At 44.9% G+C, this 27679-nt stretch overlaps 1 protein-coding gene across 4 annotated transcripts in view; it reads left to right on the top strand.

The window, feature by feature from the left end:
• The window catches only part of EXD3 (exonuclease 3'-5' domain containing 3), a 3187846-nt gene that overhangs the window by 152799 nt on the left and 3007368 nt on the right, over positions 1-27679 (top strand). The window lies entirely within an intron of this gene.

Genomic DNA, 27679 nt, shown 5'->3' with positions numbered 1-27679 from the left:
GGACTTTTTCGATACAGCGGTAAACGAGAAGCTTCCTCAGTATGCCTCCAGAGGGGGTTGGGAGCCTCCTCTCTGGGGGATGCTCTCGAGATTCCATGGCACAACATGAGAGCTTACACCTTCCTGCCTCTGCCTCTAGTCCATCGGGCAATTTGGAAGCTGAAGAACTCTGTGAACTGTTCGCTTCTACTCATAGCCCCGTGGTGGCCGGCCAGGTTTTGGTTCTCAGAACTTCAACACCTGTCGGTGTATCCGCCGATCAGATTACCAGTAACTCCCGATCTTTTTCATCAGGGGGAACAGCAGATGTGGCACCCCTCCCCACAATCGCTCAGCTTGGCGGCATGGTGCCTGAGTTCAAGTCTTTAGAGCATCTTAACTTGTCTACGGATAACATGCATATTATCCAGGCAGCCAGGAAACCCTCGACCAGATCCCAATATAGGAGTAAATGGCTCAGGTTCTGTCATTGGTGTTTGGAGAAGCAATTGGATCCAAGGGTGGCTACGATTTACACAGTACTGTCCTTCGTGTCCTCCCTAGCGGAGTCGAGTGTTCACGTTCTGTCATGCAGAACTTACCTTTTAGCGGTTTCCGCTTATCTTTCTACAGACCAATGTTCTTATTCTCTGAGTAACCCAGTGGTTGAGGCATTTTGCAGGCATGACACGCCTCTATCCTCCGGTTCGTAGTCCGCATCCGCCGTGGACCTTAATGTAGTCCTGACAGTGCTGTGCCATAAACCTTTTGAACCAATGGCCACGGTGGACCTCAAGTACTTATCCTGGAAAGTGTCCTTTCTGGTCACCGTTACGTCAGCGAGGAGTGAGTGAGCTCCAGGCCTTGTCAGTGGAGCATCCTTTCTTGGTCGTTCACAAGGACAAGGTAGTCCTGCAGACAAACTCGGCCTTTCTACCAAAGGTGGTACCTGATTTCCATCTGAATCAGTCGATCTCCCTACCGATCTTTTTTCCGAACCCTGCCTCAGAGGCTGAAAGGGTTCTGCACTGCCTTGATGTCAGAAGAGCTCTTAAGTTCTACCTGGACAGGACTTCTGAGATTAGGAGTTCTTCTCAACTTTTTGTGACCTTCGGTAACCGTCAGGGTAAACAGGCGTCTAAGGTGACTATTTCTCGGTGGATCGCCGCCTGCATCACGGAGTCTTTCACCGTCTAAGGGCTGAAACCTTCTAAGGGTATTTTCAGAAATATGTCCCCTGGGAGTCCATCGCTAGGGCAGCTACTTGGGCCTCCCCATCTGCTTTTTGTAAGCATTATTGTCTCGACGTGAGCTCAAGAGCTGATACTCAGTTTGGTCCGGCTGTGCTGAAGAACCTGTTTCAGTAAGGGGTATTTCCATCCACCCGTAGTTCCTGTTAGGAGTGCTTGGGAATCTCCCATAAGTATGGAGGAAAGGGGACGGGACGTAGGAGTATAACCACGTTACTCACCGTAGTGACCACCTTACTCCTAGTCCATAGTCCCCTTTCCTCCATACGCCCGCCCGCCGTCCCCTCTAATAAGGTTCCTCTGTTATTGCTAATAGGTCTCTGACCTGGCGATAGAAAAGGACTGATGGCCGATGCGCGGGGTGGAGCCAAGGTGGGCAGGGTTACGGCCGCGTGCCGGGCCCCGCGCAAGAAAGAGAGGAAGGACAAATATTTGGAAAAATGTGGATGCTTTTTGCAAAGTGCTCCGGTCCCGTCCCACAGTGCGGAGAAATGTCCCATAAGTATGGAGGAAAGGGGACTATGGACTAGGAGTAAGGTGGTCACTACGGTGAGTAACCTGGTTAATTTGATCTTTTAAAGGTTTGAAGAACCCATTAATGAGAGAGGGGATATCCACAGCAACAGGCATTTGGCACCACGTGTGTGCTCACGCAGGAAACTGGGCGATTACCCCATGGTAAAGACTACCGTAACCAGAAAGCTCTGGGAAGAGGCAAGGAGAGGTCAAAATGGTCATACAGGGGTCTTGTAAAATCCTCTCTACCGTCGAAACCAACAGATGTATATGAAAGAAAGGGAAATTAATCCTGCTTGGTGAAATTGGCGCATGAACAGTGCGTTACAAAAGTTGGCAAGAGTGAACCTGAAGGAGGGATGCTAACAAGAAGGGACGAAGTCTGCAGTCCCATGAGCATTGTGTTGAAAGGAGTGAACCCGAAGGAGGGAGGCTAACATCAAAAGGGGTCCAAGCCGGAAGGGGGGAGGTCCAGGGGTGGAAAGTCATCACCCAATGTTAATTGAGAAAATAGCTGTTTGTTTGATTTTGTTGAATACGACTTGTGAGGAGTCTGCGCCCGGAAGAGGGGGACCCAGGGGTGAAGCCATCACCCAAAGCCATACGTTTGTTTGTTGAAAATATCAGGCCCTCGAAGTCAAAGAGACCATCGAAGAACCTGAGAGCTGGAACAGAACTGTTGACTCGTGCAGGGAAAGCTTGAGTGTGTGCTGTGCTTAGGAGATCCACCTTGTCCCGTGCTCAAAACGTGGGGAAGGGAGATCCCTGGCAATAGCATCCTGACTTATTATTTGTGAACACTTCTTCCTTTATTGAAAACCCTATCCCACACACTTTTTGTAATTAGTTGTAAGAAACTGGCAATAGTTTTGTTTTTAGTATAGATCATTTTACTTTGACAAAGACGCCATAAGGATTGCCATATTTTCATTTGATGGTTGAAGCTTGCTCCCATCTTAGATTTAGGTTAGGCATTTTTCCACCCTGCATTTTCAGTTTAATAAACACCCTTGAACTGTGATCACTTGTGTTTGTCTTTACTGTTGCCACCATGAGTTCCTTACACATCTCTAATGCATGTCTTCTCTGACAGGTGATGACCAGAACACTGCCTGAGAGTCTGAGAGCGGGAGGGGCACAGTATCGCAGTCAATGTTGCTAGCTTTGGCCATGAGAGGACCCCTTGTTGGAGAGTACCGGTTCAGGCGCTGCCGAGTGCAGCATGTTAGTTTTTCTGTTTGGCGTATGTTTTTGCATTGGCACCGGATGTCGGTTGGAAGGCATCAAAGAGGAAAGGACCTGGGCATGAAGTAGCTCATGGGACCCAGGGACAGGATATAGACATGAGACTACCAGAGACACTGGGGTTCATGGGATGTAAAGTTTTGGGATATGGTTCTGTTTAATGGTTGAAAAAAACGTTACTAAAGAAATGTGAAGATTTAAATCGTCTATAAGGATAGAAATAAAGGAAGTTGAAGCAGAATACTCCCCTCCGTGTCGTTAATGAAATCAAGACTCCCTGTGCTACAGCACGGGTAATCTTCCTTGTGTATGGAAGCATGCATGCTTGTGTTAGGTGAATGTATGAAGATGGATGCTGATGTGAATGTGTGCTTGCTGTGTGTATGTTGTGTAAATGTGTGTTTGTATGTTCATTTAGGTATTATTTAAATGTGCATGGATGCTTGTGCTATGAGTTCAGGGTGTGTGTGTGTGTATGTTGTGTGTGTGTGTGTGTGTGTGTGTTCGTGTGTGTGCTCGTGTGTGTGTGTGTGTGTGTGTGCTCGTGTGTGTGTGTGTGTGCGCTCGTGTGTGTGTGTGCGCTCGTGTGTGTGTGTGTGTGTGTGTGTGCTCGTGTGTGTGTGTGTGTGTGCGCTCGTGTGTTCTCGTGTGTTCTCCAAGCAGATTTTGGGGGGTGGGGCGGGGGGTGGATGAGATTTGTACAACAAAGGCATTTTAAAAATGCCTGTGTTGCACAATCCCTCTCCCCACCGGCCAAATCCAGCTTTCCTTCTGAGGTGCTGTGGGGGACAGGGATGGTATTTTTGTTTACTGGACATCTAAGATGGATGTCTAGTAAAAAATACTGTACCTGTCCCCCTGGACAACCCAGCACCTTGCATACACACATAATCACTTCGCTAATGTGCGCGTGTTTGGCGCTGTGTGGCCCAGGGGACAGGGATGGCATTTTATTAGTGGACAACTTATAGATATCTACTCAAAAAATACCATGCCTGCCCCCTGGGCACGCCAGCACCTTGCATACACACATAATCATAATCACGCTTATTGTGTGGGTGTGTTGGGCGCTATGGAGCCTAGGGGGCAGACATGGTATTTTGTTACTGAACATCTATGATGGAAGTACAGTAAAAAATACCATGCCTGCCCCCTGGATCCCCAGTGCCTGGCATACACACATAACCACATTGATTGTGTGGGTGCTTGAGGAGCTGGAGACCCAGAGGGGCAGGCGTGTCATTTATTTTACTGGGCATCTATGATGGATGGCAAGCAAGTAAAAAATACCACGCCTGACACTTGTGCGCCCCACCCCCAGTACCTCGCATAAACACAATCACATTCATTGTGTGCATGTGAGGCACTGGGGCCAAGGGGGCAGGCAAGGCATTTTTTTTTTTACTTGGTATGCCTAGTGAAGAATGCCAGCCTAGTGCGCTGGGATTCCTAGCGCCTCGCATGCAATGTTAAGCCTGACCCCTACGGCCCCAGCACCTTGCATTTACACATAATTATCTGTGCATGTGAGGCACTGGAGGGCAATGGGGAAAGGAATGCCATTTATTAATGGGCAAAGCACATATATTAGCGCAGTGGCTTCTTTTTTCATATTTTCATAGTTTCCACATCGTTATACAATTGCTCCACTCTTATACAAAGTGGCCTCAATGTCTATGGCCCTGGCAGTTATTTCCCTCCCGAATTGCATATCTGAATGTCTTCAAATTAGGATTGCCCATTTATCTCCCTAATTGATTTAGCGATTACCCATTACCCAAGCTACAAAACCATTATATTAAAAAAAGACAGTCACAAGGGGGCACGGATGGGGTGGTGTTCAAACAGTTAGGATGCATGCTGAGCAGTCGAAAAGCAGAGCTTCAGGGTATATGAGTATGGACCACTTGGATTCTTCATTTGGTAATGGAGCAAAAAATACCCTGACTGGGCCACCGAGAACCTCGCACGCACACAATGTTTGCCTGTGAGGCACTCCAAGCCTCGGGGGACCGACATGGCAGCTTTTATTGGCCATATATGCCCAGTAAAAAAAAATGCCATGGCTCTACCCTGGGACACCAGCTCCTGACACCATATGCCCCCTGTGCCCCCCCAGCGCCTCGCAATCCCACATAATCACATTCATAATTAATGTGATTATTTCTGAGTGCAAGGCTCTGGCGCACCATGGAGCAGGCATAGCATTTTTTACTGGGCATGGTCGATAAAGCAAGCATGATGAGTAGTATTATGTAGCTAGACTGGCATTTTAATGTAGCCAGTCTAGTAATTTCTTATTGTGCTTTGACATTGGTAAAGCAAGCAGGACCAGTGGTGGTGTTTTTACTGTGGCATAACATTCTGTTGTGCATCTTTGATGAATCAAGCATGATAAATGTTATCATCTAGCTCAACTGGCATTTTAGTGCATCCAGTTTGGAAATGTTTTCATAATTTGGAATGTATTTTTAATGGAAAAGCCAACTGGAGTATGTTCTTACGTGCGAATACTGCAATACATTGGCAGAACAAAATGGACATGTTTTCTTATAGTATCCTTACTGACATTATGCGCAAAGCAAACATGAGTATCGTCTTGTATGGGAACACTAGGGTATAATGGTGTAGTGAGAATGGAAATGCATGGGCACAGTCATTGTGAACCTGTTTTATACTGGCACATATTGTGGGAAAAGGCCACATGACATAAATTAGAGACATGCTCCTGTGCACTGTTGGTGGCTTGCATCTATAGGATCTTTTCATGAGCTACCCTACAAAACCAATAGCAAACTGTTTGGCTTTTTACCCACTTTTTCTAAAATGTGTGCTCTGAAATGCACCATTTTAACCTATTATTTAAAAAACAACTGCGGGGAGAGTGCCCGAATCACATTTATTGATGCGGGCTCCCTCGCCACGGCTTATCTGGGAAATAGATTTACGCCCCTCAGTTAAAAAAATGAACCAGCTGCCAATGGTTATGATTTATTCAAAACCTCCAGCCATCACCTTTGGTTAGGCGATGGACGGATGGCCACATGGTCTGAGGTATCCTGAAGGTTCCTGAAGGTCTAACGACACAAACCAGTCCCCTTCACTTTCAGGGGAATGGCTTTCTGTAGGGTTTCAATCTGGTATCGCTCCTTTTTCAAATGTATAATGCATCTCCAGGGCCTTTAGATGTAGAATTAGTGTCAATTTACCTGAGGGTTTCCTGAACGAAAACACCAGAGTAGAACCCATGATGCTGTTAATCGTGGGGAACCTTCGTAATTGCCCTTTTTTCCCAGCAGTTCCCTGATGCTGGTGCACATGGATTTCCTCTAGGTCCTGTGCTTTGGAATAGGTGTTTTGGTTATGATAAATGTGCAAGACTCTTTCACCCATCAGCCTGCTGTAGTGGTCAGGACTTCTGGGATAGCATAGGTTTTCGCTGATCCAGGTCTTGACTGAAACCCTTGTGGCTTCAGGAAGCAAAACCAGTGCCTTTTCAGAAGTATACCCTTTGGACTTGAATACTGATGACTTGCGGCTGGAGGTCGATGAGGAGCTCTGCCTTCTTAATTTATCAGGATTTTTGTCTGTTTTAAAAACTTTACAGACCTTGTCCTCTAAGGAGTCTACAAATAGTTAGTGCACTTCAAACACAATCTTCAAGGCTGCAGATTTGAGACCCTTACGTTTTGTAGTCTCTTAAAAGAACTGGACGTCTGGCTGAGATGCCCATCGTCCGGGATGTGATCCAAACACTGTCAAAAGAAAAGTCTGAAAGGAGCTCTGCCTGCTTCTGCCTTTCTGCCAGGATAGTTGCACAGTTAGACCCTTTGTTATGGCTTTACGCAACCGTTTGAATCGCCTAGGACTGTTTCCGTACTGTAGCACCCATAGACATTAGCTTTAAGGCCTAGATGTGCACCTATGTTGACTTTCTTTAGAGCTGTATTCTTTTTCCGGTCTTCTGGATCCCCCACCTCTGCATCTTGGGGTTGTGTATCTACTGTCTGAATTATTTTGTGTGTGTATTCGCACCCCCTCCCCCTCATTGCCATGGCAACTGGTTCGCATCTCCTCCCAATCATGGCAGTGCCGTTTTCCAGCCATTAACACTGGCATGCAGGTACAGAGGACACCTTGCATAGAATTTCCTGTTTGGGCACAGCAACCTTGTATCCATAGCAACCAGCTGCCTCCCCCGCCACCAGCAAATGGTGCCTCTCACCCCAGACGAGTGGTGTTGAGTGGTCTCGCCCACGCGATCCTGGCACCCATGAGCCATGCTTACTTTGGATCCCCCAGGTACATCAGCTGGACTATCTTGATGTGTACCCTTCACCGGGTCCCCTTGCCCTGCAAAGGAACCGAGGGATTTGCACGTCTGAAGTAGATGAGCGCAACTGAACCCACCTACCCAGGAGCTAGCCTACCCTGACAACATTTCACCACCCAGCTAAAGCAGACTACGAGGTGGTCAGCAACCTTGTTCTCCAGAGTCCTACACTGGGAAGATGCCATTTACTATCTGGAGGACAGGACTTTTGTGACAGAGGGATTATGGGTAAATTGGAGATATTGTAGCTCTCCCAAAAAGGGAGTCCTTTAGTGGAGGCAGGGCCTCAAAGACAAGTAATGGGACAAGGAAGAGGGACATGGGCCATGGCAGCTGGCCTTGACATACTCATGGCTCGCAAGGTAATTTGAGAGACTGATCATCCTTTTTTTTTATTCTTTTTTTTTTTTACCTTGGTAAATATTCCAGGCAACCAATTCCAAATGTTTTAGTTGGATCCATATGCGGCATGGGAGTTCTTGGTCATCTGAGCTACCATGAAGACATAAGGAGTGTATTCAAATTCCCCATAGGAAGTGGTCATTGGTGGTGATTGCCTATTGACTTGGACATGGCTTTCTTCTTTTTTTTGCTCTTCATAATCCAAATTCGGGTTCCTCCATAAACTCAATGGAAAGTTCTCGTGTGCCAGCTGACCAGTGAAAAAAATAGTACGGGGGGGGGGCCTCACTACATTTTTCCCCAAAACACTTTTCCGTTTCTTCTGGCAATACTTTTCATGAGGGTTAAAGATTGCAGATAGGTACTGTCAAGGCTTACCTTTAGAACTCGGCGAAACTCTTTCACAATGAAATTTTTAAAAAATGTGTCAAAGGTTTTGAATTTGTAATTATTTAGCCGCTATTAACTTCGTTTCACACTGGTGTTTCTCTTCTGCTCTGAACATGTTGTGTACTTGTTCTGTGCTAGACGTTTTTATTGTTACCAGCAGATGGCAATGTTGAACCATTAGACGATACTTTTAATTCAGTGTTTCATATGGGCAGCGACAACGCTCGAATCTCCACATAAATGCTCGTAACTAAAACTTGGTTTTAAGACAGTAAACGTTTGTTTTATTTGCGTGTTTGTGTTTCATTCCTTGTCGTTTTAATGGTTAGGTTTTTCTTTATTATCTCATTCGCACACCCCACCCCAACATCATGTGGTGTCCTAGAAGGCTCCTGCATTTCCCCCCACCCTATACAATATATATATATCTATCTCTATCACTGAAAAAACTTTGTTAAAGGGACGTAACTTACACTAACAAAAACCCTTGAAATTCTATGAAAAAACATTGTTAAAGGGATGAAGTACACCTCCACCCAGTATATTCTATACTCAGACCAATGTTCGAAACGTAACTTGGATAACATCTATTAGTAGCCTCCCCTTTGGGTAATATTGAATGCAGACTGAGTCTATATTTTTTTCAAGACTATCAGTCCACAAAAGTTTTACCTTTTCTGTTCACATCCACCCAGTGTTAGTATACATCAGTAAATTTGGTATACATAGAATCAGTTTGGAATCCCCTTTCTGCTCTTATATACATGCATACAAGGTCACCCTCTCACCGAGCTATAGAGGTTTTTGTCGTGTTAGAGGTCATTAGCCTTTAATGAAGTTATTAACCAATTGTAGAAGGCCATATAACGAAGGGCCTTATAGTTTGAGAGAAAGTGATCTATTGTGTTTCTAATTACTGTCAAAGATAACTTGCACTGAGGGAGGGCATGAGTTGCCCACCTGACTATAGAGATAAAATCACAATCTAATCTTGTATAGAAAGTATAATTAGATATTCCTCTTGGTCCCATCACATCTCCACATAGGTTTTCTTAGCTTGCCACGTAGTATGACCCTTTGAGACAAGATATCCACTAAGAAGCCCTTATATGATGTATCCCTGAAGGTCTCCTAACGGAAAGCCCTGAGGAACTGTAAAGATGTGACGAAAAGAGGCTGGTGACTTCACAAGAGATGAGCGTGACGCACTGAGGATGACCAAGGAGAAGGGATATACCTTATAGAATATGATGGCTTAGTAAAGAATCGAACAGACTTTCATGCATGGAATGAGCCGAGACTGGTTATCCGTCCTTGAACAGTGAACGCTGAGGCATCCCTTGTTAGTTGCAAAGAGAGAACGCCATGAGTGGCAAGTTACTTTATTCAAGACAATTAAATGCTATAAAATGGGCTGATTTACAGTCTCTGATCACGTGAGCCCAGGATGAAATGGAAGTGGGCATGCAGACCTGAACCTTGATAAGAACGTGCTCGCACTCCCTTATATTCCCAGAGACAAGAAGCTATTAGAAGGCCAAGTTCAAATACAATCTGCGTGGAAGACGGCATGAGTGATGAGAGATGATGGGCTAATTGGGTGGGGAGGTACAGTTAAGTTCACCCACCAGCACCTGGGGGGGGTTCCAGTTTATGAGCTGCTAGAGAATCGAATGTTCCAGAAGGGTACAAGCGTGTCAACCAATTGTAGAAGGCCATATAAATAAATAAATATAACGAAGGGCCTTATAGCTTGAGAGCCAATTATATATTGTGTTTGTAATTGCTGTCGAAGATGACTTACACTAAGGGAGGGCATGAGTTGTCCATCTGACTATAGAGATCCAATTGCAATTCAATCTTGTATAGAAAGTATACTTGGATATTCCTCTTAGTCCTATCACATCCCTGCATAGGTTTTCTTAGCTTGTCACGCAGTATGAAGTCACATATGACACATTTTTGTTATAAAAGCAATGTTTTTTTATGAAATGCATTGAGATTATGCTGTGATGTCCGTTGTACTCCCTGTTTTAGATAATTGAGAATAAAACAGATATTTGCCAACTTCCTGAGTCAGTTTTATTGCTGAGTGAGAGTTATTCTCGACCCCATCCATAGTATGTTGTTACCTCGATTAAAAGGACCATAAGGGTTCAATAGGTCTTTCGATCACCCCAATATCTTGTTACTAACGTTATAAACACAACCCCTTTTTAGAGACTTTTTTCAAACTTAATTTCAAATGTGATGTCATTGGAGATGTCATCAAAGATGTGTGATGTTATCTTTGTCCTGGGTGTTAGTCTTAGCAGTGCTGGGAAGTGGCGCAAGTTATGGCTGCTTAACTTATCGTAACTGGCGAATTTCAAGGTTTTTTTCGGTTTTACTTGTAAACATAACGTCCCTTTTTAACAACGTTTTTTCAGTGAATTTCATAGGTTTTTATTAGTGTAACTTAACCATAATGTCTCTTTTAGCAAAGTGTTTTTTCCAGTGAATTGTATACGTTTTTACTAGTGCACCATTAATCTGCTACAAGTTCCTTAGGTCTTCCTCTCTTGTGATTATGCCCAGATGAGTGGAAAGACCCCCGCGATTGGTTGCAGCGCATTGCTTGATTTTAAAAAGTATTTGTCCCTTTCCCAACGTAACCTGTGTCCCTTCTCCCTCCCTGACCAGCTTCCGCACTGCCTCCAGCCCTCCTCCCAGCCTGCCCACCACCCCTTGATTGGCTAGTCCCCTTGCTCTTGGCTTAGGCCTAGTCTCTGTGGCCTCGCCACTCTTGTGATTATGCCCGGGTGAGTGGAAAGACCCCCGGGATTGCTTAGAGCACCTTGCTTAATTAAAAAAATATTTTTACCTGTCCCGACGTAACCAGTGTCCCTTCTCCCTCCCCGACCCGCTTCTGCTTTGCCTCCAACCCACCTCCCAGCCTGCCTCCCACCCCTGTTTGGTACTTCCACCAGTCATAACTGACCTTCCCAGGGCAGCCCCTGCGGCTAAGGGCCCGAGGCAAAGGACTGCTCCTACAGAGGAAGCTCCTGATGGTGTCTGCAGGTGTCAGCAGGAAATGCCAGTGGCCAGCTGTCAGCCAGCAGCGACTATTAAGGTAGGAGTGGCCTGGGTGAGGAATAGAGCAATCACTCTACCCTGAAAACCCTGCCACATAGCAACCTTAACTTCAATAGGTTAATACTGTGATTATATTATTAGCCTGTGCCACTGTGGAATAGTGTTGTGATTATTGGCGTGCACCGCACAAGCTGAAACTTGGCGACAGGGCCATGAGACCCATCTAGTGAGTGCCACACTTGGATAGTACTGCTGATGTAGCCTGTGCCACACTGAGATAACACTAAGGTTATTGGTCGTATCTATATTGCATTGTGAAACCCAGGACTCTCAGACCTAGGTGTGTTTTTCTCTGGTGTTTACACTACATTGGGAATGTATTTTAACTGCATTGTGAAAGCTACGCCCCTCTCCCACTATGCAGGATGCTCAGACCTAGGTGTGTTTTCTCCCGTACCTAAACTGCATTGTGAAGGTAGTGCTGTCTTTGATTTTCCTTCTTAGTAAACTGTTCTACTATTGTCTGCGCTCTTGTCGTTTTGTCCAATTGTCTCGTCTCTCTCTCGTCTGCTTGCGCCCCTCACTGTATCCTTCCCTATTGTTCTCCCTGCCCCCAAACCCGCCTCCCACCCTCTTTCCTGTTCTCTCCTCTCCGCACCTACTTTATGGTGCACTGTGTCTCTCCTACCTTCTAACTGCTTCTCTATCAACTATCTTGCTCTCCTCCCTAAATCTTGTAGGAAGAAGTTTAAAAAGGACATCCTGGTCTCTAACCCAGGCCTCCCTATCGCTGACACCTATACCAGTGCTTCCTCCAGACAAACCCTCACCAACATCCTCTTTGCCGTTCCCTCGCCAGACCTATGGACTCTCCTTATGGTCTCTGTGCTTTCTCCTTTCTCTTCTTCTCCCATTAACGGTGGCATCCGGGGGGAGGCTCTTCTGGCCTCCTTCCACTCCTCTAAGGTCATCATTAATGTTCACTTGAATGGTACCATCTTGGTCCAAGGCCCTTAGGCCAACCTTATCCTCTTTGATGGACTATTCCCGTGCCTCATCAATTTCCTTTCTTCTCCTGCTGTGCCCTCTCATCCCTCCACAGCTTCCTTGCCTCCCCTTGCTGTCTCCTCCTTGGCTACCTTGCCCTCTCCTCCTTCCTCTTCTGCCCCCCCCTCAGGCTCCTTCTACACCTCCACAGGGCGTACTTCTGATTTGTTCCTCTCCCCGGAAGTCTTTCAAGGACGGCAACCTTCTCCATATTGCAACTCTCAACTCTCGCTCAGCTGTCAAACACTCCTGACATCTGCCACCTCCTTGAAGAACTTGACCTCAATGTCTTCATTCTCACCAAGACATGGTTCACTGCCAGCTCTGTCACAAGCTTTGACACTCCACTCCCTGACTGCTACAAGACTTTACGTGCGCAGGTCCAATCGTTCCGGAGGGGGTGTAGCCTTGATCTTCTGTGAGTGGATTCCTGCCTCTGTCATTCCTACGCAGACCTACTCCTCTTTTGAATGCCTCGTCTGCTGGCTCTCTCTCTCTCCCCTAGCCATTCCCTTACTGTGGCTACCATCTATCAGCCACCTGGTCAGATCTCCTCCTTCCTCTCTTAGTGGGCGAACCTCTCCTCTTCCCTCCTGGTCTCGACCACTCAACTCCTACTCCTTGGAGACTTTAACGTCCACCTGGATGCTTCCTGTCCATCCTCTGGACTCTTTCGCAACCTCTGCAACTATCTCTCACTCTCTACCCACCCCTCTGGCCCGACTCACTCTGCAGGGCACACGCTTGATGTTATGATCTCTACAGACCATCCCCTTTCCATCCCTCATCACTCCCCTCTTGGAATGATCACCGTCTCCTTTCCTCCCAGCTCACTCGCTCCACCCCTTAGGCCAAGCCAACTCCAGCACTGCCACCTAACTTCTCAGTAATCCGACCCATGAAGCATGTGTCAGTTGAGGCTTTTGCCGCCACATTCTGAAACCCCTCCCCCAGCTCCCCGGTCACCCTTCGGCTGACTCCCGCCCTGACACAGCCTTTTCTATGCTCCACTCTGCTATATCTAATACTCTTGATGTTTTTGCCTCTGTCATGAGGATCCGCTTGAAGCCTAAAGTCAAGTGCAACTCCTGGTACGAATCAGACCTAGTCACCCTTAAACGCAAGTGTAGTGTGGCAAGAGGAAATGGCCTGCTTCCTGTACATCCTCTGACAAACTGACCTGCCTCCTGCTCCTAAGGCAATACTGTCTCTGTCCCACCAAGAAGAGAGCACTCGTCCAAGCCCTCGTCTCTGCGGCATCCAACAACTCGGCCAAACTCTTTAAAATCTGCAAGGAGCTGGCCAATCCTGCTGCAGTCTCCCTCTCCTGTCCCATAACAGGCCCTCTGCACGGCCCTGGCTTCTCATTTCACCGCCACAACTCAGGACATTGTGTCCTCTCTCTCCCTCTCCTCCTCCCTCCCTCCCTCCCTCCCTCTACTCCCCGCTCTTCCTCTGGCCCTTCTGTACCACCTCTCCTCCCTCCTTCTCTGCCTTTCCCCTTTTCTCCCCAGACAAGGTTTCTAGACAAGTCCGAGCTATGAAAGTCTCATCAAAACAGGTTCTCCCCTGTTCCTCTAAAACCAACAAGGACCACATTGACACCCTGGCTCCTGCTTTGGCTGACTTCTGCAACCACTCCTTCGCCACTGGAGTCTTGCATTCCCCCCCTGAAGCACTACCTTGTGCACCCTCTTCTTAGAAAACCCCCCAGCTGGCCCCTTCTGCCTGGCTAACTACCACCCTATCTCCATCACTCCTTTCCTAGGCAAACTCCTGGAAAAGCTAGCCATCTCCCATCTTAATCTTCACACTGAATCGGTTGGCTGTCTACATGACCATCAGTCTGGCCTTAGAGCTGCCAGAAGCACAGAAACTGCTCTCCTGAACATCCTTGAAGACCTGCTCTCCAACCTTGATTCCAATACCCCCTGTGTCCTTGTCTTACTTGATGCCTCTTCTGCTTTTGACACGGTCAACCATACCTTCCTGCTCAACTGTCTCCATGATACAGTGGCTATCACCGATCAGGCCCTGGCTTGGCTGACCTCTTTCCTCTCTCCAATCGACCCTCCCGGATCCAACTTGGGTACTATCTCTACCTGTGGTGTTCCCCAGGGGTCTAACACCACAGCTGTTCAACCAATACCTGGCACTTCTTGCCCACCGCATTGCCACTCTCTGCCTCAACTTCAGTGCTATGCGGCTCATTTTCAGGCTCCCTTCTGCTACCTCTTCTCGTTCTCTCATCTCTGCCTGTCTGCTATTGAGGAACAGTGTGTCGCCAATGATTTCTGCCTTAATGCCAGCAAGACTGAGATTCTCCTCACTGGCACACCTGCTTCCTCCTTTCCTGTTGCTCTCTTGCCGGCCTCTCTTGGCCCTCTTCCTGCTCCCACCTATGAGGTTAAAATCCTCGGGGTCATCTTCGACTCCACACTCCTTCTCTCCTCACATCTTTGACGTCTAGAAGTCACACTACCAGATGCACCTCCTCAGAGGTATTCTTCCTTTACTCTCCTTCCCCCAGAAGTTCACTGTCTCCAGAGCTCTGGTTCTCTCTAGGCTGGACTACGGCAACAGCCTCTTTCTAAATTTGCAACAGCCTCTACCCTCCACCCTCTGCAACTCATCCAGAACAGGACTGCAAGACTTGTCCTTGGCCTCAAGCCCAGGGATCGTATCTCTCCAGGACTGAAATCTCTGCACTGGCTCCCAGTGGCTGTGAGAATTAAGTTCAAAACTGTCTGTATTGTCCACAAGGCTTTCTGAGGCCTGGGGCCTCAATAACTTCAACTCTCTCTTCCTAAATATCTTCCTTCTCGAGCTCTTCGCTCATCCACCAACTCCCTCAGGGTCAGTCGCTTCTCCAAGCAACGAGTTGGTGGTAGACTCTATCTTCGGCTGGGACCTCCCTCTGGAACAGCCTCCCTGCTCCCCTGAAATTTGAGGAGAACCATCTTTGGTTCTGGAAGCACCTCGAGACCTTCCTCTTTGCTTCTGCTTTCTCTCCTCCTCTCCCCTTCTGAACTCCTGACTGAAACTGCACTGGTTACCTGGCTACCCTCTGATCTCGGACCCAGGTCCCCTCTCCCGCCAGTTGCACACCTGTATTGCCCCCCGGGCAACACCTGCACTTGGAGGCTGTTTCTGTATCCCTACAGTCCCCTACCAGCTCTTGACACTTGATGTCTGCACTTACCCCTGCACTTACCCCTGCACTTGCCACAAGCTGGCCGCACTTTTTACCTGTTCTTGTTCTTTTACTATTTTACTGCTAATTCTATGTATTGCACTGCCCCTTCCCCTCGCATGTTTCCCTTTCCCCCTGCCCTGCACTTGCACAATATCAATGTCACCTGGTTTAGTAAGATTGTTGTCTTTGTCTTCCCTCTGTTCCCCCTCCCTTGCCGCATCGCGCTTTGAAACACTTGTGTATAGGTGCATTATAAATGCCATATCATATCATATTTGCCCCCAGTGTGGCAGATATGGAGACCGCGGACAGTGCAGTAGTCCGCGGACATCGGACGACATTCACAAAGCCCAGAATCATAGGGGAGACCCAAAAAAAGTTGTACCCCTCAACCAACAAACAGATGTACCATTACTAATGATTACGACATGCAAATATGCCTTTTTGTACAAACAATTACTTAAAAAAATACTAATTATCTTTTTATTTAGCACACATTATAACAGAATGCACCAATCAGAAACCATAACTGTACACTTCATTTAATACCCTCAGTAGAACAGTGCATACAGTTTGAGAAACGGGTGCTTATTGGAAAACAAATTCTCACTAAATAGTGCATTGTAGTTATTTCTCTATTATTAGCGTTATATAAACATTGGTTAGAAGACAGAAGCCCCCTTTTTTTTTTCTCAGACATGGCGGAGTGGTTAGAGGAGAACTTCCCAAAAGAAGAAATCGGTGATAACGTCTGTAATGGGACACAATACATATTTTAATGTAAACAAATAATGTAATTTGTACACACCTTACTAAGTTTTTCTTACAGTACATAGTTTTCATGAAGAAACCATGCCCCAGTTGAATTATACACAATCCCAAGATTCACAGAGAAGCCCCATCCCTAACTGTACATAAATTCTGAACTTGTCTACGAAAATTGGATGAACTAATGATGTTAAGCAACTTTTACAATATGTCAATAATCATGTCATAAAAAATGTTCCCTATCACTGTCCTTCTTGCACCTGTCCCCAGCAATCATTGCATCAAATTCCCCAAATTTAAATGAGACGCTTTGATGAAACCTCACTCCCTTCCTCCCCTCATGAATATTGTACACAAATTCCTAACCTTCCCATTGATGTTTCCCAATCCGGTACCCTGTCACTTTCTTGAATACATTTGTTTTATACTGTAAATATTTGTGTATACTGCTGTTACCCTTTTTTTTAAATCCGAGGACACTGACTGTCTGGGGTGCGCGCACACAAAAAGGAGATCCCCCCCCCCGGACTGGCGTGATTTCCAGACATGTCTGTTTTCGTGTGATGCACTTTCAATTAGTCTGTAGACACCACAATTGTTCTACAGACACTGAGCGCATGTGCCCTGTGATTCTCGCCCAATGGGTGTCCGCGGACGGCCGTCATGGGCGCGGACATCCCCGGACCTTGTCATGTGACTGTACCCGTGAAGCGTGGCGGCCTGTCTGCGAACACTGTCCGTCAACACGGTCAGTTGAAAACTGCATTTTCTTCCAATCTAGGGTGCTTCAAGCTGAACCTTTACCTCCCACACCCATTCCTAGTTGATCTGGCAACTTTTTAAAACTTTTCAAAGCCTATTTTCGACTCAGTTGTCCGCAGACAGTCGCGCAGCCCACAGGCGGCCCCTCTGAAGGGGCCCACCATCACCTTTCCTCATTCCCGATATGGCTATCCAGGAGAGAGCAGCTGCATTGCAAATCTGTGGAGACCATTATGGCATCTGCTATGATCATTCCCTCCCCACCCCCCAACTGTCACCATCTGTAGGGCCTGGACAGGGGAACAGGCGCGGTGGTGTACAGAGGATCAAGAGGAAGACAAAGATGACGTGCCTACCTCCAGCACCCGGAGTGAGTCCTGGGTGTGGCGGTTCTTTAAGACCGTGGTTGGGGTCCTGAAGGCGAAGGCTGCCCTTGTTTCAATGTATTGCGTCTGGGGTGAAATTCAGTCACGGACCAAAGGGGCACAACTCCTTTGGGACCACATCAATGGGCCACCATGTCCTTTCTAGCTACCCGGTTACACTGAGAAAGGCTATTCCTTTCTCAGGGAGGAGTAGGCTGTCTTCCTCTGTGCCATCTTCCTCAATCGCTGCTGCCAGCACACAGGATACTCCTTTGAGGCAGAGGATCCCACCGGCCACCTCACAGGCAATACGGGATGCTGTAGATCCTTACCTTTCAAGGGTCAAAGTTTTCTGCATGTACTGCACTCAGCGCTCTCCAGTGGGGCGCAGTTTCAAAGTGTTTTTGAGGCAGTTGTCAAGGAGCATGATAAACACTGCCCCCTACCTTAAACTTAAGGCATGCCCAACATCCTCCGCCTGTCCACCTGCTCCTTCTCTGTGGTTGATCCCCCTTCCCTTTCCCACCTTACCTTGCCTCGCCTGCAAAACAAACTAAAAAACCCCTAAAAAAATAATAAAACAAAAAAAAAACACAAAATAAAATGTTCCTTTAGGAGCCACCTTTCAGAGTCAGTCACATGCCTCTGCGTAGTCCGCGGACATCAGAAATTGCAGGGTTGGGGGCATGAAAATAATTTCAATTGTTTTGCGTTCATAAATGGTGGATCTTAAAAGTACTTTTTTCTGTTTTTGGCATTTATATATATTTTTTTTTAACTAATCTAAGAAACATTTTACTGAACTTAATTATTTCTTTGAACTTTCACAAATGGTGCATATTTTTATCGGGTGTTTCCATTCTTCATTTCAACTTTTAAAGAATACTTAAATCCATATTTTACATGTTCACAAAAACTGCTTCAATTTTTTTTAACCTTTTCCTGAATAATCTGAATACCAACATCAGTTAGATGGACTCCATCTCCAAAAAATGTTGCCAGTATCAAATTTAATGTTCGCATTATGGAAAGATGCCATGCCAACATCTCGCAGAAAAGCACGCACAACTTTGTTGACGTTGTGCCTCGTTACGGACCAAATAAACTCAAACGCATCCAAATCTGTCTCTGAGCAATGCGAGAAATAATTTTCGAATTTGGGAATATTTCCTTCAACTTTCCCAATATGTCCATCATTGCAAACTGCAATGAAATTCCAGTTCCATAAGACAAACTGTTCCTCCACAATGAAGAATAATAATGGCTGGATGTTTCAATTGAACCATATTTTCACAAAATGGGAGCAGGTCCACCAACTTCATCCCAGGCACTCCATACCATGACACTTCAAATTCATGGAATCGAAGATTTCCCACCAATCCACACTGCTCAGCATAGACCTTAAACCAATGGACCCAGGAGTACCCCAAAATCCACACACACTGCCTTCTCAAAGACATAGTCATAGCCATTGTCAGTTCTCTCACAACTCATGCTAACAAAACTCCTGCTGCCCTCTTTTCCTGTGCACCACAGACGGGAAACCCGATTGGCTGATCCCCCCGATATCCGCAGATACCATGACTGTCCGCAGTCCCATTTCCATGCCAGGTACACTCTACATCCTCCCTTACAATTTTCTTACAGGGACCTTTTCAATGGATTCCTAACATTGTAAAGAAAAATTGTATTCCTGAGCACTCCGGATACTAATACGGAATACCAGCTACTAAGATCACCTGGCTCTGTGTAGGATAGTGAGTTCTTCACTATTCTATAAAAACAGCTGAAAAGTCACAATCTGCCCATAAAAACTACCGCAGTAGCCTAATCCACGAAGCTCTAAGACAGCACTTTTCTACTAAAGGGAAAGCATTTTATTTTGATTTTAAACAGAAAGGAACCACTAACTAAATGAATCAATAAATTACAAAAGGTACTTCTAAACATGCGCATTGCCAATATAGAGACCTTTTCTGTCATGCTGAATGGATTCACACAAGCAGCAAAGAATCATATTTCAATGAAGAAGCATATAAGCCAGAACAACAAAACAATTGCCTTAGACAATAATGGTTGAGGGTATGAAATGGTAGAAGATACCATTATGGCAAAAGAAACCCTTATAGAAAAAAACATCCCTAACAAACTTTCAACCAAATGCTCCTTTCACCCAAACAAAGCGTCCAGTGTACACATGTACATGCAGCTCAATCTGGAACGTAGGCAAACAATCCTTTACATCTTTACGACAATTCCTCTATCACAATGTGGAAGTAACAGACGAAAGTAAAATGAAAACTTCACAAACCATGGACACTTCGAGGACAATCATTAGCCTGCATTTTAGGAACTGCTTGCAAAAGCACCTTCCACCACATCAAAATGTTAGCAACACACCATTCTGCTATACAGCATCTTGTGCATAGACTATACTATGCAAAAAGTCCTACTCTAGAACTGCAAAATTTAAAAAACATTCTTCCACATGGAACAGCCAAACAACTGCTTCAAGAAATAGAGCACATCCAAAGTAAATACTTTGGAACCAAAGTTGACTTAGAAAATTCTGTAACTTCAAAAAACATTACTGAAAACCTCAAACACTGACGTCCTAACAAAGACATACAAAAAAAGAAATGGCTAAGTTTCAAAACACATCTGCTGAAATACCAGACAAGTATATGTCTGCTGTCGCTGAACATTTTATAAATAGAGCACAAAAATAGTACATCTAGCCTGCAAAATGGAGGACAATGGTTCCAATTAGCTTTATATCGAACAGCAGAAACTAAATACAAAATAACTGCCCCCTTAATAGTTTGCACATAATGCAACAAAAAGCTTGACAATAACCAAATGCCATCATGTGGCTATCATGTGCTATCACTAATGACTTAGAAATATTCCCACTTCTAAAAGCTCTCCAACAACTTAACTTGTATGAGAGCATTATAATCCAAACGGTACACCCATTTCGAGCTATAATATGCCTTCAACTGAAATCGGGCAAATTACCTCCATCCGAGTTACTAAAGGACATCCGTGGCAAAGTAGTATATTTGCCATTAGATCTCAAAGAAAATGTAGAAACTCTACGAGTACAACAACCAACAGATCCATCTTTGATTGTACTGGTTAATAGTGTACCAAAAAAGACAACAACATTTGGCAACGGCTAGTCGATGAGCCCTACAATATCTAAAAGAAAACAATGAGTACTACCAAGATATAAACATAGAGGAAAACCTAAGAGAAACCACCCAAATAATTCAAGACTCGCCAGCAACTGGCCAATTTGAACATGTAGATCCTGTTACTGCAGCCCAATATTTTAGACCAGTAAAGAAAATCGGCCACTACACTCCGAAGACCCCATTGACAATGCATTAGAAACATGTCAAATGCATCGGGCCAAAGGATGCCCAATAAGCAGATGAGGTGGGGGGGAGGGAGTGTAGAAGCACGGAAATATGATGAAAGGTCCACACAAATGAGTCCATCAGAATATCGTTCTTTAAGAATGTATTCTGAAGACCCAAGATTCAGATGAAATGTCAAATACATTTTCCACCTCCTATTCGAAAGTGAACTAGCAACTCTGTTATGGAGTTGCACACACATTAAAAACAGGCTCTAACTTCTTAAATATGTCTGTTACCCAACTGCTTCAAAAGATGAGACAAAGATGAAGTCCAGTATCACAAATCTCTTGACAAACATGCGTGGTACAAAAGAATACTGGTTCTGACATCACGCTGATGCACGTTGTATGCTAAGGAACCTAGGCCCACCCACATGGTTTGCACAACTTCTTATGCACTGCAAACCAAAATAAAGACGGAATAGATATAAAAACACCAGGAGAACTCAATTCTCTTGAGCTTGTCAAAGTATCAAGGTACTTTCACCATCAGCTCATTTGCATGCTGCACTTTCTGCAATAAAACTACCCCTCCACTCTGAGAAGTGCAACACTTATTTTGGAGAAAAGCAGATCAATCCAGACGAGCACCTCTCATCCACATGCTTTTGTGGATAAAAGATGCTCCTAAATTTGGCCATGATGGTGACGCCATTGTTTTACAGTTTATTGCAAAATACATTACCTGCAATATCCCTTCAGAAAGCACACATAGTAACCTACATACACATCTTGCGCTTCCAAACATAGAAGTATGGCAAATACTGCTGACGTCAATATAAAAATAAAGGGAACTACTATACCAAATGTTGCTTTAGTTTCCCTACACCAGTTTGCAAAATAGGACAAGTAAATAACTTGATGTCTTCTGTTAGACATGGCGTAAAAGAGAGATCCCCTAACAACACATACAACATTAAAAGGGACGAAGCATCCAAGTACATCAATGATTACAATGCGTTCATTGCCCTCTTGGGGAATGTAAACACATACAATACATTGCAGAACATTCCATTGCAGTGGCAAGATATGTCAAAGCCTATCTCGCCAAAGCTGAGAAAACAAAGCTAAAAGACCTCTGGGATGACCGCCATATTTGGCAAATCTGAACAGTCTGGCTGAACCTTGCTCCAGCTTCATCCCGAAAAAGATTACTCCATTCCTACCAAGAGATGGAAACCATAGCAACAGAAGATACCAAAAGCCAGGATATTTTAGAAAAACTATTTAATTGACAAATACAACCCAAACAGAAGTACTGCATGGAAAACATGTCTGTACAACATTGCCCAAAAAGACACCTACAAAAACAAAACAATGTCGCACCAAATGGGATGTAAGGAACTCATGGTGGCAACAGTAAAGACAGACACAAGTGATAAAGTTTCAAGGGTGTTTATTAAACTGTATGAATGGGTGAGAAAAACGCCTAATCTAAACCTAAAGCTAAGATGGGAGCAAGCTACAACCATCAAATAATAAGGCAGTCCTAGTGGCGTCTTGCCAAATAAAAAGGGCATCTACTAAAAAAAAAACTATTGCCAATCCTTACCACTAAGTTACAAAAAGATTGTGGGATAATGTTCACCAGAAAAGAAGTGTTGACAAAATGTCAGGATGGTATCGCTGGGTCTCCCTTCCCCACGTTTCAGGCACGGGAGAAGGCGGGACTTCTGAGCACAGCACACTCCTGAGCTTCTCCAGCACAAGGTTCACTATTCCATTCAACAATATCGGGACCATCAAGGGCAAAGTCTCTTGCCTTAGAAGGCCTGCTGGACCAAAATAACAAACTGACAAACGTTCCTTTAGTGATCTTGCGCCGTGGGTGATGGCTCTTCATCCCTTGGATCTCCCTCCGTGGGCTCGAATCCTTCTTACAACTTGGGCCTCCCTCCATCGGGTTCACTACGGCCTTTCACTCTTAATGCATTTTTCTCAGGGGCATCTGATCTCACCCGGATTCGTAGACAAATTTCAAAGTTCACTTTCTTTTATCACATTCAGGATTTACTTAATTAGCTTTTCCCTAGGCTTCCCTGCGTCTGGTTCACTTAGCCATCGTTAAAACAGTTCATGAGTTTCTAAACACAGTTCATGTTTTACTTCATGTTTTTAGAAAGCATGATTCTTTAGATTTTCTACCTTTCTGTTGGCGTCCCTCTGTTGGATTCACACTCGCCTTTCGCCTTGGGCTCGAGTTTAGGATTTTCTCAAGAAGCAAGGGGGTTTCCCTTTCTCCAGCTTTTCTCTCACCGATGGGTCAGAGACTTTCGATTATACAAAGGATTTTTATGTGACCTTTGTAGGACCACTTTGACCTCATGCTGCCCTCTCCTGGGGCTTTCTGGGACCTGTAGTTTCACTGCAAAACAAAGGGGCCAGTCAGCCTTTCGAATGAGCCGTCTTGTTCGTCTGAGCACTCTGCAGCTGGCCCTTCTCTGGGTTTTCTCAAAAGTTCAAAACATATGTTCTTTGTTCACATCTAATATTGCCACTAACAATTTGGGCTCAACACAGTTCGGTTTGCTATCGGCTTTCTCCGACTCACCGGCTGTGCTGAACCCCCTGGTCTCTTTTGGCTCTGGAGTCAAGGACGGTACCACGGTAGCCAGCATGCCTCCCTGCCTGTTATCTGTGCGGGAGGCCCCTGGCACTGTCCACCCCGGCCACACACTCCACACCATACGCCAGCTTTACTCCCCGGTCTTGCAATTCCTTTCATCAGAGGCTTTGTGGTACTGAGTTGAAAAGGGCAAGGTCAACTCCCTCATCGTCCTTTCAGGTCTCGCTGCTTTTCGCCTCCTCTTGAACTGTCGGTCTGGATTATCTGTCCGCTCGAGAGTTTGGCCTTGCTCGTGTGCTCTAGTGCTCTGCCTTTTATCCCTGTGGGGAAGGTAAAGGGACGTCAGGGGTGTGTGGTTTTGGTCAATTGCTTGACTCTGCCTGACCCTTGTCGGGACATGTCAGGTAAACTGTTTTGGTTTTAGTCCATTGTCTGTCACGGTGTGAGGAAGTGTTCGTAAAAGGAGGGTGGTAGAGTTTCCAAGTATCCTACAGGGTAGGATGGGGAAAAGGTGTTCTATGGAATTATAGCCTTTGTACTAGGAGGGTTGGTAAACTCAGAAGAGTGAGATTTGTAGGGATTGTGAAACAAACGAGAATGTCCGGGATTACTATCGTGAGAATGAACTGGGGGAATTGTAGGAACGGTAGCGTTTTGTTCAAGTAGACTGGGAGTTCGGGAAAGAATAATCAGATGGACGTCGATAGGATTGATTGCGAGTATTCAGGTAGGAAACCAGAAAACAGGGATTTTGGGAGTTGTGGTTTTCGAGTGCAACAGGGTTTGGGCTCCTAAGGGATTTACCAGATATGGAGGGGTCATTGAATTTATATAAGGGAGATTCTTTGGATTTAAGGTAGGTAGATGTGGAACAACCTACAAAAGCCTCAGGGACTTCGTCCTCCTTGCCTTCGTCCCTGATATAGTACCACGTCTCACCTGGGGTATTCACCTGGGCATAACTCGGCTCCCCTACCCAGGTGGTCCTCCCTCACTCCTCTGCCCCCAGAGTTGGGATCTGAGAGCACCAGCCCTTCCCTGGCCACCTGAATAAGGGATTCTCGAGGTCTACTTGGGAGAATAACTGATTATCCTTGTGGGATCGATCTATTAAGTCTGCACTAGTTACCTCTCACAAATTAAGTATGTTGAATCTAGTTTTTCAAAACTGGAGATGGTAATGGTGGTAAACTACTTCCCTCAAACTTCCCACAAAGTTGGAAATAATTAAACAAATTAATTGGGTTTGGGAAGGCGTCTTGCGCTCTAAACACCCCTCAAATTGTGAATATCTACTTCACGTAGAGAATACATCACTGTGATAATACAGAAATTTAGAAAATAAATGTTTATTCTTCAAGTTGTGGACAGCTGACACGTGTTTCGACCCCCCCTGTTCGTTGTCAAGGCGGTAATTAGTAGGCACATCACACAAAATAAATTGGTGACAAATGATCGACATAAAATTAATATAACACATTGTTCACATGACATTACATATTATGAGATTTGTCAGAGATATATATAATTATTCCAAGTTTAACAAATGTCAGGTAGAGGACGGAGGAGTGGAAGCAAGTTGGTTTGTGAAGAGATGCGCAGAAAAAGAAAATGGGAAGAAACCACATATTACTCATATGACCCAAAACATCTGGTCACTACTTTTAAGAGTAATGCTTCACCTATATAAATGAGCATCAGCATTATTGCCTAAAGTTATGCATGCCAAAATCCATATATCACAGGGTAAAAGAATATGTGAAACCATTCTACCTGCCCCAAAGTAATTGGAGCCGGTTAAGTTACCTATAATTATCTTGGTGCAACCAAATAAATAATAATGCATTGAAGCAGTGGGTTCAATAATGTCATTCTCGTATCCATAAGTGTTAATAGCGAATGTTAACCAAGTAGATATTTTAATTGATATGCAACATTTATTGTGAAGTGTTTATTATAGTAATATTATGGTGTATTAAGAAAGGTGCGGAATATCGGGACAGATTTACCACACAAGATTGTCAGTGGGTTCTTGTCTCTAGATGGGATTGGAATTATTGTCTACAAGAAACGATGTCTCAAAGGCGCAAGATTCCATATCGAATTTGAATTTCCGGGTCTCTGTGAATAAGGTATATAATGTCCTCCTTGTCCATCTGGCTATAAAGAAAACATGCCATAGTATGAGTATTGGGAAATTGGGTCTCACCAATAGACTGTTATTCTGAAAACGTGTATCCCGTTCTCAGTGTATTTCATTGATCAATTGTGACATGAATGGAGAATCTATATTCAGCTTCCAAATAGCGTGACCTGCACAAAATATAGTGATATAGTCATGATAGTGATACATAATGTATGCAGATCAAGTAGCATATAACCCAACGCGGTAAGGATCTATTGTAAAGCCTCCCTGGCCTGAGATACTATTGTTGAGTAAGTGTATATTTAAATTGGATTCTGTTGAAGTTCTGTGATTACCGAACGTGCCACAGACTACATGGATTACAAACTAGAAGTGCATGGCATCCTATGTGTCAACAAGCGACAGCACGACTAAATAGCTTAGAAAAATGCATCTCCTGCACAGCTGGATTGGAGAAAATATTGCCTTTGTGTCTGAACTGCAGTGTAATTCTAAAACGTAACCTTGACGTAGAACAAGGCTTAATCAATGGAGCAATTGGTACAGTTGTTGGCTTCAAACATCATCATGACAACAACATTCAGTTTGTCAACATCCCCTTTGACAAACTTGCAGAAATTAAACAAATTGGCCGCAAAGTAGCACGTTTCCTTTTTTCAAAGACCTGTACATAGGTACAGAACAGTTTTCTCTATCTCTTGCATATGCTGTCACTATTCACAAATCACAAGGTCTAACCATAGATCATGCACAACAAGGGGGGTTCTGGGAGTCTCTCTACCAGCACAAACATAGCCCAATGACCTGTTCTTAGGTGGATGGCCCCTGGGAGAGACTCTACCAAGTCTTTAGCTCACTGTCCCATTCACAGAGAAGACATTTCCCTGCATATCAGTCTTTGCCCTGCCCAAGGGCAGTCCAGCACCGAAATACTAGGCAATTCTCCTCTGAACAAGAATACCAACAGCAACCCCATACACGTGTTTCAGCCTTGTTGGGCATCATCAGTGAGGTGGAGCTGTGCCTCTCTAAGAACAGTGAGCAAGGGGTCCACGTCTGGATCGCCCTGGTAACTTAGGCTTGGTTGAAACTCTCCCAGGGGCCATCCACCCAAGAACAGTCAATGGGCCGTGTTTGTGCTGGTAGAGAGACTCCCCCCACCCCCCTTTGTTTTGCATATTAAGTGACTTTGCGTCTCACCCTAAGTTACCAGGGGAATCCAGACGTGGACCCCTTGCCCACTGTTCTCAGAGAGGCAGAGCGCCACCTCACTGATGATGCCCAACAAGGCTGAACGACGTGTATGGGGTTGCTGTTGGTACTCTTGTGGAGGTGTAGGTTGAGACTTGGTTGAGACTCTCCCAGGGGCCATCCACCCAAGAGCAGGTCAATGGGCAGTGTTCGTGCTGGCAGAGAGACTCTCAGACCCACCTTTGTTTTGTTAACCATAGATCAAGCATTGATTGACATTGGCAGCACAGCCTTTAAAGAAGGTATGAGTAATGTAGCACTTTCACGTCTGTGTACACTCAATCGTCTATTCCTACTGAATGAAATATTCAAGATTTCATACATGTGGAAACATACATGCACTGTCTGCAACCAAGTTTCACAAGAGCACATTCTAATGAACGATGTGTATATGCATCCATAGCCAAATTCGGAATCCATTGCATTTCACCAGCATCTGCAGAATGCAAACCATGGCATATTATGCCCTATTGGCAATTCAGACAATTGTTCCACCATACAAATGAGCTCACATAGCCAATATGTCATACTAATGCTTCTAAGGTACAATGCACATGGTACCAAAAATAACTACAAATATAGAAAGGGGGAAACCCCAAAAAACTACCGTATGATGAGTAATGTGTCTACCTTTTTGATTTGGGGTAGTTAAAGAGACCATATATAGAGCAACAAGGTAGAATTATCCACAACAGCACTTCCAAACAGTCAGTTAATACTTACAAAACATATAAATGTTATTCATAATCCATACAAATCATAGTAGAAATCCAATATTTATAAAAAACAAAGTGCTAGTGACATAGAAAAGAAACTAGCAAATTAATAGCAGCAGTTCATTCCTGATGTAATAATGGCATCAGTTTACTTATGATTCATTTGACTTGTAGAGATGAGGTGTGATCACCAAAGATCTCAATACATATCTAGTATATCAAATTACTAGTATTATTCCTCAACATTT

Source organism: Ambystoma mexicanum, chromosome 8 (genome assembly GCF_040938575.1).
Source record: "Ambystoma mexicanum isolate Mex_15411 chromosome 8, UKY_AmexF1_1, whole genome shotgun sequence".
Lineage (NCBI taxonomy): Eukaryota > Metazoa > Chordata > Amphibia > Caudata > Ambystomatidae > Ambystoma > Ambystoma mexicanum.
The sequence above is the reverse complement of the archived record's forward strand: the minus strand, read 5'-3'. Positions and strand labels throughout refer to the sequence as shown.